Source organism: Zootoca vivipara, chromosome 14 (assembly GCF_963506605.1).
Source record: "Zootoca vivipara chromosome 14, rZooViv1.1, whole genome shotgun sequence".
Classification (NCBI taxonomy): domain Eukaryota; kingdom Metazoa; phylum Chordata; class Lepidosauria; order Squamata; family Lacertidae; genus Zootoca; species Zootoca vivipara.
The window spans coordinates 2,606,960-2,622,689 of NC_083289.1; the positions used below are offsets into that span (position 1 = coordinate 2,606,960).

General features: G+C 44.8%; 1 protein-coding gene across 12 annotated transcripts in view; it reads right to left on the reverse strand.

Moving 5' to 3' along the window:
- The window catches only part of THSD4 (thrombospondin type 1 domain containing 4), a 369,711-nt gene that overhangs the window by 232,775 nt on the left and 121,206 nt on the right, over window positions 1-15,730 (reverse strand). The window lies entirely within an intron of this gene.

Consider the following 15,730-nt stretch of genomic DNA (forward strand, 5'->3'; position numbering starts at 1 on the left):
ACCTTATGCTCTTGGCTGAGTTTGACATCCAACAAATATCAGGATAGTTGAAATCCCCCATTACTACTACCGGTATCTCACCTCCTTTTGAATGCCTGGTCATCTGTTCCAGGAAGGCATCATCTGTGTCCTCAGTTTGGCTTGGGGGTCTATAGTAAACTCCCACAATGAGATCACTGTTATTTTTCTCTCCCTTAATTTTGACCCACAGAGAAGTTGCTTGCAAAAATATGTCTGTGAGGCAAACATGCATACAAAAGTTTTTACACAAAAATATTGGAAAAAAATAATGAGGACCTTGCAAAAAATATTGAAAACTGATTTGGACATGTGAAAAACTGAATGCAGGATTGGAAAAGTGAAGAACTGAAATGGACAGGTCCACCCATTCCTAGTTTCTTCTCTTCCTTTCTTTTGGTGCCTGTTCACCTGGCACCTCCACCCATCCCCCACCCCCAACCCGCCGCCGCCACCACTACCATCTCTCTCTCACCAGTGAGGCTGATTGGGCACGAAGGAACAAGGCAAGTGAATGCACAGGAGCAACAGTGTGTAAGGAGCAAGTGCAGGGCTCACTATGAACATTTTTTGTTTTCCAATAGTTGAAATGCTGAAACAGTGATGATAATGCATAACCTAAATTTTGGCCAAAGAATCTGTGCATAAGTGCAAAGTGAGTTTGCCCCCTTCCAGTGCACCCTTTGGAAAGCCCCTTGCATCAGTATTTGAAATGTTCTCTCTGCTTCTGCATGTGGATCTTCCAATTCCAGTCTCCAGGGCTGCATTTTGCAATGTATTTATTTTTAACCTAACTATCCACCACCCAGTATCACGTCTAGTTTGGTCCCAGCACTGAAATTTCAGAGAGAGCCTTGTTTGCCTCAGCTGTGCTTTCAGATGAGACAACCCCCGTAACAATAACACCCGTAAAATATTAATTTAAACAAGTGTAATACAGAAGAATAAATAAGGAAAGAAGTTTATCCAATGGGTAGGTTTGTTTATCTCCCATGACAGCCCACCCACAACTCAGTGGAGTGACAAAATGCATCTTGGTGATTAAAAGAATGAAATAAAGTTGTACCTAAAATAGCTAAATCCAAAATGTCAGTAACTGGAAGTTTATTTCTGCAGCTTGACACACTGAGCTATTCCAAAACAATGTTTTTTCTGCATTCCAGAGCAATGCTTCCACTTACCATTTTTAATTCCCTGGTTCTGCTCCTGGATTTACTGCCTCTGTGTTGAATACTTCAGTTCAGCAGCATCCACAAATATCACTGTTCAGACCTTATGACTAGAATACACAGAGTGGGATTTCACCTGATGGTCCTACTTCCTGCTATCTGTATATTCAGCATAATTTCACCATACAGGCCGTTAAAAGACAGGGACTCCATGATGCGTCTAGACTAGAGCCTTCGCAAAAGGGGTGAGGAACCTCAGACCAAATGAGCCACCACAGGCCAAATGAGCCATAGCCCAAATACAACACTCCAGGCCAAATGAGCTTCAGACCAAATGCACCACCCCAAGCCTTACAATGCAGTTCATCAGACCCTTCCTAGGTTCCAACCCCTCTTCCTAGAACAGACCCCTCACCAGGACTGGCACCAACAATTTTAATGTCAACCACTCTTAATATTTGATTTTATAGGTATTTTAATGACTATTTTATATAGCTTTGTGTGAACTGCTTAGATTGGGGGGGGGGAGGTTGGTTGGCTAAATTATATATAAATCTTGTTAAATATATAAATCAGAAATTTAGAGCCTAGGAGGCTGCCTTAAACCAACTTGGGCTGTCTGTCTTGCTCAATACACTGATTGGAAGTAGTTCTCTGGAAGTCTGCTTCAGAGAGCGACATCCCAAAGATGCCAGGGGGAGGTAAACAGGACCACCAGTGTGCAAAAGAGGGGCTCTATTGCTGAGCTGGGACGCAGGTGGCGCTGTGGGTTAAACCACAGAGCTTAGGGCTTGCTGATCAGAAGGTTGGCAGCTCCAATCCCCGTGACGTGGTGAGCTCCCATTGCTCAGTCCCAGCTCCTGCCAACCTAGCAGTTTGAAAGCACATCAAAGTGCAAGTAGATAAATAGGGACTGCTCCAAGCGGAGTTTCCATGTGCTGCTCTGGTTCGCCAGAAGCGGCTTTGTCATGCTGGCCACATGACCTGGAAGCTGTACGCCGGCTCCCTCGGCCAATAACACGAGATGAGCGCCGCAACCCCAGAGTCGGTCATGACTGGACCTAATAGTTAGGGGTCCCTTTACCTTTATTGCTGAGCTACAGCCTCTCCAAGCAGACAAAAGCAGCATCCCTCACACACAGGAAACATTTGGGGATTGAGCCAAGGTGAACACAAATGGAATTATAGACTTCCACTCCCAGGTGCCAGTAAATCAACTACTGGAAGATCGGGGAGAAGAAAATTGTGCCAAGTAATACAATGAATTACTGTGTGTGCTTTAATGAGTGCTTTGGAAGGTGGCAGCTATTAAAAAGTAATCTCCACTGATCTTTTATTCAAGAGAACTGAACACAAACTTAACACTTTCTTTTTTCCTTTTGAGGTGGTGGTTTAATCAGCCTGGATTCTAGCTCCCATTCTTCTGAAATTATTGCCAGGTTACATAAAGAAACTGCTGGAAACATCTGAGGTCCAGGAAACCCAATATCAGATTATTTACAATATTGTCAGTAGCCCCAGTGCCGAGAAGTCTGCTAAGTCCCGAAGCTGCTAAGTCCTTCTGCCCAACATCTCAGCTTTCTTCTCCCACACCCACCTTTGTGTGAGTGGCATGAATACTTTTAGCAGCTTTTGCAAATAGGGCTGTTTTATATGTGACCCTCTTGTCACAGTCAGATAATAAGTAGGAGAGTCAATGAGCACAATAATATATGAAGAGCCAAAGGCCCATCTAGTCCAGCATTCTGGGCTCCACCGTGTTCTCTGTGCACTAGGGAGAACCCTTGTGCTAGGAGATGGCAGAATACAACAAAGCAGTTGTGCTACGAGAAGCTAGTTGTACAACAGCTGGTTTTTGTTGTCCAACTTGTTGTACAACAGTCTTTGTTAATGATCTTGTGTTTTTGCTTATGCAACCGTATTCCATCAGTACAAGTACAAGTATCCTGCTAAATGACTAACAGGGTTGTGGTGGACACAGCCCCCTTTTCTTACCGTGGCCAAGCAGGTGCCCATGGGAAGCCCAAAGGCAAACTCTCCCCGCTTGTGATTCTCAGCAACTGGATTCAGAGGCATACTGTATCCGATAGTGGAAGCAGAACACAGCCATCCTGGCTAATAGGCATTGATAGCCTTATCCTCCACAAATTTAATCCTCTGTTAAAGTCTTTCAAACCATAATGTTCAGAACATGAGATGTAACAGTTCTACTATTTTCTGTTCTGTTCAGGTCACCTCTGGAAGCAGGTCTGGCTACCAGATTATAAGAAGGACATTGGAACTTGTCCAGAGGAGGACACTCAGGATGGCGAGGGTATCTGGAAACCAAGTCCTAGGAGAAATGACTGGGGGGGAGAGAGAGTTTGGCATGTTTTGCCTGGAGATATGACAGCTGTTTTCAAATACAGTCATACCTCGGTTTAAGTACACTTCGGTTTGAGTACTTTCAGTTTAAGTACTCCGCAGACCCGCCTGGAATGGATTAATCCACTTTCCATTACTTTCAATGGGAAAGTTCGCTTCAGGTTAAGTACGCTTCAGGTTAAATACACACTTCCGGAACCAATTACACTCATACTTCGGGTTAAGTACGCTTCAGGTTGAGTACTCTGTGGACCTGTCTGAAATGGATTAATCCACTTTCCATTACTTTCAGTGGGAAAGTTCGCTTCAGGTTAAGTACACTTCAGGTTAAGTACAGACTTCCGGAACCAATTGTGTACTTAATCCGAGGTAGCACTGTATCTGAAACGCTGTCAGCTCAAAGATGGAGTAGGATGACATTCTGTTGCCCCAGAGAGCACAACTACAACTAGAATCAGTGGGTGGAAATTGCAAGGAAGCAGATTTCAGCTGAATGTCGGAAGAAACTTCCTAATGGTAAGAGCCATTTAACAGTAGAACTGTCTGCCTCAGGATGCTGTGGGCTCATTTCATTGGAGGTATTTAAGCAGAAGCTGAAGGTCCATCTGTCAGGGGTGATGAAGCTGCATCCAGCTTTAGAGAGCCCACATTGAGCAAGGAGTTGGGTCACAGCATGCTCACATCAAAGGCAATGTGCCGGTTTGTTTTTGGATGAGCTTGGGGGGCTCCTGCTCTTACGTCTCAAGAAGCAGTGACTGCTCCTACCAGCAGCGGCGAGTTGTGCCCAACATCGTAAGGGCCCATCATGTGTCATGACATCACACACACAATGCCCTTCTCCCCCGCTGCCTGTGATCCTGATGGAAATCACCCTGCCCTGCAACTAGAAATAGGAGAAATGCTGCTCTTGACAGTATGAGGGATCCCACCCCACCCCCCGGGCATGTGAATTGTCAAAATCATGGCCAAGGAGGGAAGGGTTAATCCTTCTTTTCCCATGTGCTGCAAGGTGGGTGGAAAAATTGTGTCCCCATGCCTAGGATTTCAAAAAATTAATCCCCCAAAGTGAGGGGGAGCCAAATCTTTGGCCCCATAGAATCAGACAGATTATGGGAGAATGAACAAAGGCCAGTAGGTGTTCTCTGGCCAACAGCGTAGTGCTTTGGTTTGGAAGGCAATGTAGCAGTAGAAGACGAGTCAGGTTTGCACAACAAATTAGATTTCTCATGTCATCATTTGAATCCAACATAACTGTAACCACCCACTACCAGGACTCAACAATGCCTTCCCATATCTGCCATCAAAAGAGGCAGTTTTGTTATTTCTCTCCCTCACTGAAAAAACATGGGCTTGTACCCCTATTCATAAGAGCACAGGAAGCTGCCTTGTACTAAGCCAGACCCACTGGTCCCCACTGGTTCATATAGCTCAGTACTGTCTTCACAGACAGGCAGCAACTCTGCAGGTTTTCAGACACAAAGTCTCTCCCATCCCTAACTTGGAGGTGCTGGGGATTGAGCCTGCAGCCTTCTGCATGCAAGGCGGATGCAGCCCTTCCCCAGTCAATCTACTGGGCTCTCCAACCCACCAGCATGTCAATGCCCCTGCTGGCCAGTGAGTCATTTTGCACCCCTGGATTAAACACTTTGAATTCCTCCACAGATGCTTCATGGACTAGCCTTGTTTAGCTGGAGAGCATCTTAGTGTAGTTGCAGTATTGCAACTTACATGCACAGAGCTGCCTCCTTATCAGCGATAATGACACAAAGGAATACAGAGGGTGGAGGGAAACATTCTATATAAAATTTCCAACTCCAATGATGTCACCAGCTTTTTTTAAAAAAAAAATCCTGGCCCAGTGAAAATTGCAGGCCCCGTTCTTTGAGGTCTGTTTTTATACTTGATACCTAAAGAGGCAGCCCAAGCAGAGCCAAACAGTTTCTTGTGATCCTTTTCCACAGCTGTCACATTATTGTTTCACCAGCAATTGCACTACAAAAAGATTCTCATAACTTTCCCCCACTTCTCAAACCTTTGCATCCTCCTGTCCCACGAAAATGTCCCACAAAGGGCCAAGATTTGCATTTGCATTACCAGTATTTGCCCCTGGATCTAATCTGGAAAGCAGATTACACAATTAATAAAGCAACAAGCCATTGCAAATGTAGGATTCGTAAGACTCTTGGCTCACTTATTTTATTCATTTTTAAACATTCTTAGCAGGAGTAGAATATTTGCAGGAGTGGCTTAATAACCTTTCCTAGTATCCAGACTCAGTCTTGAATATTATTTATCATATCCTGAGATGAATCACATCACAATCCTAAACTGAAGATATGATTGTTGAGGATTTGGCAGAATGCAACACAGGTAGAGCGTGAAGATATGCCAATGGGACTCCTCAGAGATGCCAGCAGAACAAGGTGGAATGAGTAAGATGTGAGCAGCACAGAGACACAACGCTGTCACAAATCTATCCCTGAGACAAAGAGCCTCTATCACATTGATGTCAATGGGAGAAGAGAATTTAAAACAGCTGCCGCTTCAGTTTCAGGGGGGAGTGGATGGATACTAGCATGGAATCAAGAGATAGCGTATTTTCAAGAGGGGTTCTTGAGAGGAAATGGAGACTGGCCCCCTTCCCCACCCCATCTCAGAATGAAGCAACACGTTGCCATGGTGTGTTTCCACAGGCTTTCCAGGGGCGTAGCCAGGATCAAAACTAGGGGGGGGGGGCAAGCCATGGTCGTTCAGGGGCGGGGCCAAGGCACAGAAGGGGAGGGGCCACAAAGTGGGCGGGGCTAAAGGGCCAACGGGCCTGATGACATCGTGGCGGTGGCAGCAGCGGCCACCTTGTGCTTCTGGGGCTGGTAGCGTTGGCGGCTACCCTGCTTGGCTGGAGAGGACGGGAGGGTCGGGCAGGCGAGAGGGGGTGGCAGGGCGGGCGAGGGCGAGGCAAGACATGGCCGCAGCCACGACGGCTCCGAGGCGTTGCTGCATATCAGCATAATATTTCAACCATGGTTCAAGCCCCACCTTAGGGAAAAAATCCTGCATTGCAGGGGGTTGGACTAGATGACCCTTGTAGTCCCTTCCGACTACAATTCTATGATTCTATTGATATATTACCATAGCATATGCATCATTCTGCTTTCTTGAATTGTCCTACTCCTAGGCATAGCATCCAACTCCTGGAGGCCTAGGTGCCCCCCCCCCAATTACTGGTAAATACCGTATTTGAAAGAGTCATCCCCCCATGTTGATGGGCTTTCTATGTGGGGCTTATCTGCCCCCCCCCTTATTTTATTAAGGATGGAAGAGGGAGGGAAGGAAGGAAGAAATAGAGAGAGGGATAACTCATATTTGTGGGTGCCTCTGGGTGACACTGTGATGCTGGAACTCTGCATGTACAGGAGCCTTGTAAGCAGCTTTCTCTCTGCTTGATTTACAGCAGGCACGTCCAACAGGTAGATTGTGATCTACCAGTAGATCACTGGATGTCTGTGGTAGATCACTGGTAGGTCACTGGCACCCCTAAAAAAAGCTCACCCAAAATTTTCCTCCTCCCTCAAAAAAATTGAACTATGACCTGAAGCCCTAAACAAAAATGGGCCTCCCTCCCTCCTAAAAGAAGCTCAACAAGTTTGACCTAAACCCCCCAAAACAGGGCTTCCCTTCCTTTAAAAAAAAACTCAACAGCTTTGACCTGAACCCCCCAAAAGGGGGTAGATCACCCCCAGTTTTAAACTCTGAGTAGATCAGAGTCTCTTGGGAGGTGGCCACCCCTGATTTACAGTATACAGATGCAGGAGGAGGGGCAGACTGGAACACCAATGCTTTTTATAAGCATCACTGTGTCTGTCAAAGCTACAGCCCCCCCTTTCTTATTCACTTCCTTTTAGCCTTGCAGAGCCACCTTAGTCAAATTGAATCCTCTGAGTCTGCACCCTCATTAAATCGCCAATAGAACTCTTAATGCTCCTGAATGCTCATTAACAAGTCCCACTTAAGAACAATAGGGTGAAATGGTCAGCTATCAAATCTTGCCTGGGGATATATGCTCCATTGTCTTAACTGCTTAACTACTGGTAGCCACTTTGCTTTATTTATTTGATGTGTTTTTGTTACTGCTGTGTTCCCCCCCCCAGCAAGCGGAGACTTAGCTGCTCTTGCTAAAGCAAAGCCTTTTCCACTTCAGTTTTTGGAGGGGAAAAGTGCTGGTTATGGTCTGTAAAATACATTAATTTTTTTGCTTCTGGGGGGGGCAGCTGCCCCCTCCTGCCCCCCCCTGCCTACGCCCATGAGGCTTTCGGGGGAATCAAAATGGTGTCAAAATTACCAAGAAGGAGGTGATGATTAGAGATTCTATCCATGTTTCAGCTGCCCCCCTTTGACCACAATATCCCCCCAAAACTGAGCCAACAGCTCAAAACCACAAACCTTCAGTCCTAAGCAAAACCTTTTCATTGCATTGGTGCAAATCTGCCAGAGCGTTGCACATCAAAAGCATGCTAGTTCATAAATTGTTTTTATTAGATGTTTGTTTGTTTGTTTGTTTGTTTTGCTTTTCTTTTTACAGCTTCTCAGCATCCTGCCGGAGACCTGGCGCCTCCTTCCCAAAGCCGAGGAAACTTCTGCCTGGCTTAGGAAGGGAGGAGCATTACTTGTGTGTACAACATCAGAACATGGCAACGCCATGTGCGCAACATGCCCCCCATCACCTTTTCAAGCTGGCGCCTCTGGCCCGAACTGTTCCCCTATGAAAAATTTCATTGCATGCCATTTCCCACCTTTCCTCCAATCAAAAGCACAGGGCTGCTTCACTTAGGAAGTCATTAAAACAGCTATCTAAAATAAACATAACCATAAAATCACTACATTGCACTGGAAGTACAGCTGCCCAATCCCAGTTAAACCACTTTGGGAACTGCAACTGTGAGGGACTAGAGGTTCCCTGACAAGTCTCAGCCACCCTTAAACTACAGCTCCCACAATTCTCTTCATGCTTTAAATGTATGGTGAGAATGTGGCCCTATGGTTGACCACAGCCCTAAATTCCCCTCTCTGCATTAGCGCACTCGTGCATCAGGTCTGTACACACAGCACTATAATTTGAAAGATCCCAGTTCTTAAAGCATCTCTAAGTAGAATTTGCTAAACCGATGTATCATACATTTATGCATATTCAATCACTCGAGTCGAGATAGCTTTATAAGATACAGAGTTCTCTAATCAGTTTCTTCATTTCAACAAGGAATTGCACAAAGTGTTCCCACCCTTCAGAGGAAAACCAAGCCATGATCCACAGAAAGTTAAAATAACTTCAGCTTATAGTTTCAGAGGGAAATACACACCTGGCTTTTCCTTTAAAAAAAAAACAATTTTCCAGAACAAAATGACAGAAAGCTCAAAAGATTCACAATACATGGCTGGTTTCTGCACAGATCAGTGAAAACATCTGGAAAATAGAGTAGGGGGGGGGAGCTAAGCACTCTACTCTAGTTGTTTTACCATATGCTAGCATTAACATTTGAGAATTCCTAACAAACAAGGAAGCGATTAAGCCAAAGATGATCTACATGTGTTCTATTCTCACTGCTGAATCCATGGAATCCATTTCAATAAAATTATCCTCTCTACAGCAAAAAAGTTCACAAAAGTCACATTACACAGCAGTGCCCTTGCTCTGAATGAGCTCTGTTTACCAGTAGTGAGAGCACCCCGTAGCCAAATCTGGGTACATGGTGATATCATTGTTCCAAAGGAGAGCTCCTCTGAACAAACAAAGATGGTGCTGGAGCAAGGAGGAAAATGAGAAGCTGCCTTACTCCAGGCCAAAAGATTTCTCCAAAGGGCTACTATGATTTATTTCAAACTGGCAGTGAGTGGCATTCTAGAGTCTCTGGCAGAAGTCACCTACCCATCACCTGCTACCTGACTTTTTTATTATTATTAAGGAAGAGAAAACAAAAATTGAACTTGAAACCTTCTACATGCAGCTCATGTGCTCTGCCACTTACCTGTGGCATCTTCCTTACCAGATTCTGGGGCCATTCAGTGAAAATTAAGGACAGACCAAAGAAGGTACACACAGCACAGAGCTAAACTATGAAATTCACTTCCATGAGGTGTAATAATGGCAACCAACTTGGATGGCTTTAAAAGGGGATCAAACAAACCCATGGCTGATAAGGCTATCTGTGGCTGCATATCCCTTTTCACATATTGTCAGCCACCTTGGAGGCCTGTTATCAGGCAGGTAGGCAGGATATAAATGTTATCTTTGTATCAGCAAATAAATAAGTAAATGAAAGCCTCTGCTTCAATTTCAGATACAGAAAGTGAAGATGTTTCTTGAACCTATTGGGTGGGCCATCACCTCTCCACAGCCACAAAACCCCACACTCACACAAACCATCAGAAATGGAGTCCCTTCAGAGCATCACCCGAAAGGGAGGTCACGCTTCATCAGGAGGATGAGAGAGAGAAAGCCTTCATGGCATGAATCCTCTGTGTTTTGACTCAGCCCTCATGGCCTGTAAAATGCTGCACCCTTGATCCTTCATCATCAAACTTCTCACTGTTAACCCACCATCAATGTTTCTTCTAGAAGACATTCACTCACTTGCAATCATTGCCTACCGTAGTTGTTTTGTGAAATGCAACTTTCTTCTGTCAGGCAGTGACTTGGCCTCAAGAGGCTTTTGTCTCTACTAGGCTTTTAAAGCAGAGAACTTGGTTTCTTATGCCCAGGGGCAGCAAAGGGCAGAGGATCTGCATTACAGATTTTTGTTGGGTTCTGAAGTATGAGGCTTTGAAAAGGCTGATTCCGAGAGCTCAATGGAACAGGTTGTTAAGGCTTAAAAACCAGTCTATTGTTTCTATTTTTATAAAGTGATTCAATAGTATGAAGAGGTGTGCCAGTAAATTTTGGCAGCAGAATAGAGGCAGAGTTAAATTACTTCAAAGAAATAAGGACTGACTCCTCCTCCTCTCACCTCACTGTGTCTCGACACAGCACAAAATTAATGGCTACGTTGATGTGCTTCAGGAAAATAGCTTGTTTTCCTCCATTTGCCTCGATCTTATCTCCTATTTTATGTTTCCAACAACTGTTTAGCCAACAGCCTCACACATACAGAATCTCCCAGTCCCTTTCTGCTCTCTCTATGGCATCCATTTTGAGATGCCTCTAAGGCAGGGATGGGAAGCAGGAGGCTCTCTGGCCACATATGCTGGAAAGTAGGGCGGGGGGTGGGGGGAGAAGGAGAAGCATTAGGAGCTTTATACCAGGCATCCCCAAACTTTGGCCCTCCAGATGTTTTGGACTACAATTCCCATCATCCCTGACCACTGGTGCTGTTAACTAGGGATCATGGGAGTTGTAGGCCAAAACATCTGGAGGGCCGCAGTTTGGGGATGCCTGCTTTAGACTCTGGTGCCATCAAATTTTGGCTCTGCCCCATACATCATTGGCTTTCACCTGGCGGGTTGGAGCACTGCAGCCCATCCTAAATTAAGGGAATTGAAGAAGAGAAAACTGAGAGGTGTTAGAATAGACATCTTTAAATATCTGACAGGCTGTCACGTGGAAGATGAAGCAAGCTTGTTTTCTGCAGCAACATTAACCCATTGTGGTTACATAAATGATTGAGGTATTTAAAACATTATTGTTTCCTTCAACTTATGAAATGCATGAAGTACAGCGGTTATTTAGAAGGATTTAGATTGGATACAAAACTGGTACAATACAGCACAAGTTAAGCACTTTCAAGCCCCAATGATTCCAGTGGGAAAGATTCAAGCATGTGCCTCAAGCTCTCGTTTAAATGAATGAAACATAAGAGTGACTGACTTTGGTTGAACTGTGACCTGTGAGGTTCTGATTAAAGCAGAATCAAAATCTTGAGGAGGCGCCTGAATGTGAAAACAGAGGAAGAGATGGTTGGGTGACCAGCAGAAGACCATCCCAGCGATAGATCCAGAAGGGAAAAGGTGGGCAACAGAAAAAGCAAAACTAAAGTGTACTAATTGGCATTCGTATAGTGAAAGGTCTGAGAAGGATCATACTGAACATGCCTGGGGAATCTGTATTAGAATCCAGAGGTTCTAATGCCCATCACATCAGCCAACTAATTACAGAATCAACAGAGTAAAGGATGTTATGGTAAAATTTCTGTGTTTTAGAGTAAGGCATGGTTGAAACTCTAATATAGGACAGGCAAAGTTTCAAGCCTTTGCAAGTTATTTTTACTGAGTATAAAGTGAGAGGCATCTAAAGAATCTGGTTTGGCTGCCTAAGAAGCTTACAGATGGGCTGAGATTTAAAAGCAGAAATAGAAGAATGGGCAAATCATGAAAGAAGAGTATAAACAAGGAGCCAATACTTGCAGAGCTGAGGCTTGCAAGAAAGAGTAAATATAACAATAATAAAAATTGGTTATCTTTGAAGCAAGAGGAAGAAGGAGGAGGCAGTATCTCTGTTTGGAGAAAACGGATAAATGCTATTGGGTGGAACTTCTCAACACCTGCTTCACTCAAAAGGAAAACAGTGCCCAATCTGGTGGTCACAGAATAAGAGGAGGGAGCTGTAGCCCAACATAGGAAAAGAGGGAGCAAGGGAAGACCTAACTATTTTAAATGAATGGGGCCTGAAGAACTGCATCCAACTCACAGGTGTAATCTCCCCAAGGCTCTGTCTATAGCCTTTTAGAATTCTTAGAGAACAGAGGAGGTCCCTGAAGACTGTAGGTAGCACACTGACCCTGGCAATTCTACGATTCTATGATTATTATTGTCAAATATGTAATCTATTGTTTGATATTTTTAAACAATCAAACATATATAAATTTGATGAAATAGGTAGATAGATAAATAAACATATAAATACTTGCATTAATAAACAACATTTTTAAAAATAACATTTAAAGTGAAGAAGAGACAAGAAACCAGTAAGGATATTACAAATATGTGATATTATAAAAAATATTGATCTAGGTTCACTGCGATGATGCATGTGAATTGCTAACGGTTTAAATACTACTTGCAATTATCCATGCATCTGTACAGTCAGTCATGCCAAAGGCCTGATTTTATGAATGAAACTTATTTCAAGATGAACAATACACTTGGAGCACGACTGCTGATATTTCAGTTTATACCCACAGATGCAATGGCTGCATTGTGGAGAATTTAAACAGGACTGAAGTAATATTTTTTCTTGTGTAAAACAGGAACAGCTTGTAACCCTCACTAATGGGCTTTCTACAGTTCACTAGCATACTGGGGGGGGGGGGCGGAACACCCTGGGCAGCACTTTGGGGGGGGGTGGCACTGGCCCTGCAGGCGGCCGAGAGGGAAGGGGAGGGCACATCCACCAGCTGGCCGCAGTTCCAATCCCAGGAGCGGAAGCAGCGGAGAAGCAGCGGCAGCGTTGCTGCCCCTTTCCAACGCTGGGAAAATGATGATGATGGTGATGATGACGACAAAACAACAACAACCAGTTTATTATTTATACCCCATTCATCTGGCTGGGTTTCCCCAGCCACTCTGGGCAGCTCCCAACATATTAAAAGCAGAATAAAACATCAAACATTAAAAACTTCCCTAAACAGCCTTCAGATGTCTTCTAAAAGTCAGATATTTATTTCCATGACATCTTGTGGGAGGGCGGTCCACAGGGCGGGCACCACTACAGTACTGAGAAGGCCCTCTACCTGGTTCCCTGTAACCTCACTTTTCACAGGGAGGGAATCACCAGAAGGTCCTCGGAGCTGGACCTCAGTGTCCAGGGTGAATGATGGGGGTGGAGACGCTCCTTCAGGTATACTGGGCCGATGCTCGGAAACATACTGGAACCCAATGTAGGTCTTTCAGGATTAGTGCTATATCCTCTTGGCGGCCACTCCCAGTCACCAGTCTAGCTGCCACATTCTGGATTAGTTGTAGTTGCCGGGTCACCTTCAAAGGTAGCCTCGTGCAGAGTGCATTGCAGTAGTCCAAGCAGGAGATAACCAGTGCATGCACCACTCTGGCAAGACAGTCCGTGGGCAGGTAGGGTCTCAGCCTGCGTACCAGATGGAGCTGATAGACAGTCGCCCTGGACACAGAATTGACCTGCACCTCCATGGACAGCTGTGAATCCAAAATGACTCCCAGGAGACTGGCTGATCAAATAATTTGTTATGGATGGGGGAGCTCAAGAAAATGAACTGACCAGTCCATAGCTGCCAAGTCTCCCGTTTTTTGTTGGAAACTCCCGTATTTAAACCCGTCTCCCCGCTGTTATCCGGAATAGAGAAAAATCCCATAAATCCCCCGGATTTCCTACCTGTCAGGGAGGCTCCTTCTGCACATGTCTGGACATGCGCAGAACCGATTTCGGGTGCTGCTCTGCCCATGTCTGGGCACCAGAAATCGGGCAGAGCAGCACTGGAAGTCGCTTCTACGCATGTCCAGACATGCGTAGAAGCGACTCTGCTGGTCCTGAGGAGGACGGGAAGTAACATGAGGGAACGTTTGGAGCTTGCTGAGCTGACGAAGGGGCTGCACGGCCGGGGAGAGGAGATGGTGCAAGAAGTTTGGGGGGAAAATGGACTTTTATTTCCTGGAAAAAATCGTAGTATTATCTAATAAATATTATATTCCTTAGGGAAGTTATACAGGTTTTGGTATTGAATTAGGAGTTAGATTTTATAAGATAGAATATGATTTTAAAAGATAGAATGTTATAAAGGAATTAATCAAAGGTGGTTGTGTTAGGAGTTAGATTATATCCTCCACACCTGCCCACCCCCTGCCCCTCAAAAACAGTACTTCTGTCTTGTCAGGATTCAACCTCAATCCTGCAGAGGCAGTCTCTTCTCGCGGCACCCCAGGGCTTCAAGTAGGCCACAGCACGGAAGTGGTGAGCTCCCATGTGCCACCCTGCAGCACCCCCAGCCCCAAGGAGTGACCACAGACACTCGGCCACTGCTGCACTTCAAAAGCTGACTGCGCCCACATTCTCACTGCTCAACATCCCTCAGCATGGAAAAGTGAAAGCACTTTGGGACTGCTAAAAATTGCCTTAGACTTGGATTTCATGTTTGAACTTTTGGTTCGCTTCACTGGAGAATTCTGATCAGACAGAGCAGTTAGTTACACATTAAATACAAGACCTGCAGCCCCCATTCTCAGAGAGGCATTTTTCCCACATTGGGGGAATGGCTGGAGAATTTCTTAGTTAGCAACTTCGTTTTAGCAGTCTGAGGCTTCTCCTTTTTAAATGTGAGACTGTTCAGATCTTATGTAAACATATTTCTTCTTACAACTTTTCAAAGTACCATTCTTGATCCATAAGTTTTCAAACTGGGCCAACCCTACTGTTAGGTAAAGCGAAGTGATTGCCTAAGGGGGCAGGTGCAGGTGGGGGGCAACACCGGCATCCATCACTGCCCTGCTTCCCAATCAGGATAGGATGAGGCTTCAAAAGTAATTCCTTATGGGCAAAAGCAACAAAATGTGGAACACAGCATATACTTTACCTCATAGTAAATATTTACCCCTTGCCCCACAGACCTACATGCATCTCTTGCCATATGGGAAGTGCAGGTAGGTAGAAGAAGCATAACCTATTTGATCCTGTTATCTACTAATCAGAAGTAACACATTCCTTTAAAGCCAATCCTGTTCAGAGATACGAAACCCTCTGAGACTTGCTTTCACTACTCCACCTTAGGGAGCAAAATGTCTTAGGCCAATCCAGCCTTCAGATCATAAGTGCTTCTAAATATCAGCTCTCAATCAGAAGCTGTTGTTTGCTTCTCCACTTGCTTACAAGTCTCATGTATCACACAACACAATGATATAACTGACAGCATCTGGATCCGTTCCGCTAAGCCCTCATTTTCAACCAGCATGAAGTCAGACCTCCAGTATTTCATGGCTGGTTAGCGAAACTTTAAAACTTTATCCCTCCCTTTACATAAACCTACAAATCCCTTATGGAGATTAATGATAATTGGCTGTGCTAATGCATGCCTGCATTGCTCTATTGGCGAAAGGCGCTCATTCAGAGCTGGCAATGTTTGTTTCAAAAGAATTTCAAAAGCGGAAGAAAATGAAGGCATTGTATGGGAAGAGGCAGGGAGAGTGTTGACAGGTGGCTGAACTCTTGGATCACAAGTGCCTGAAGTACT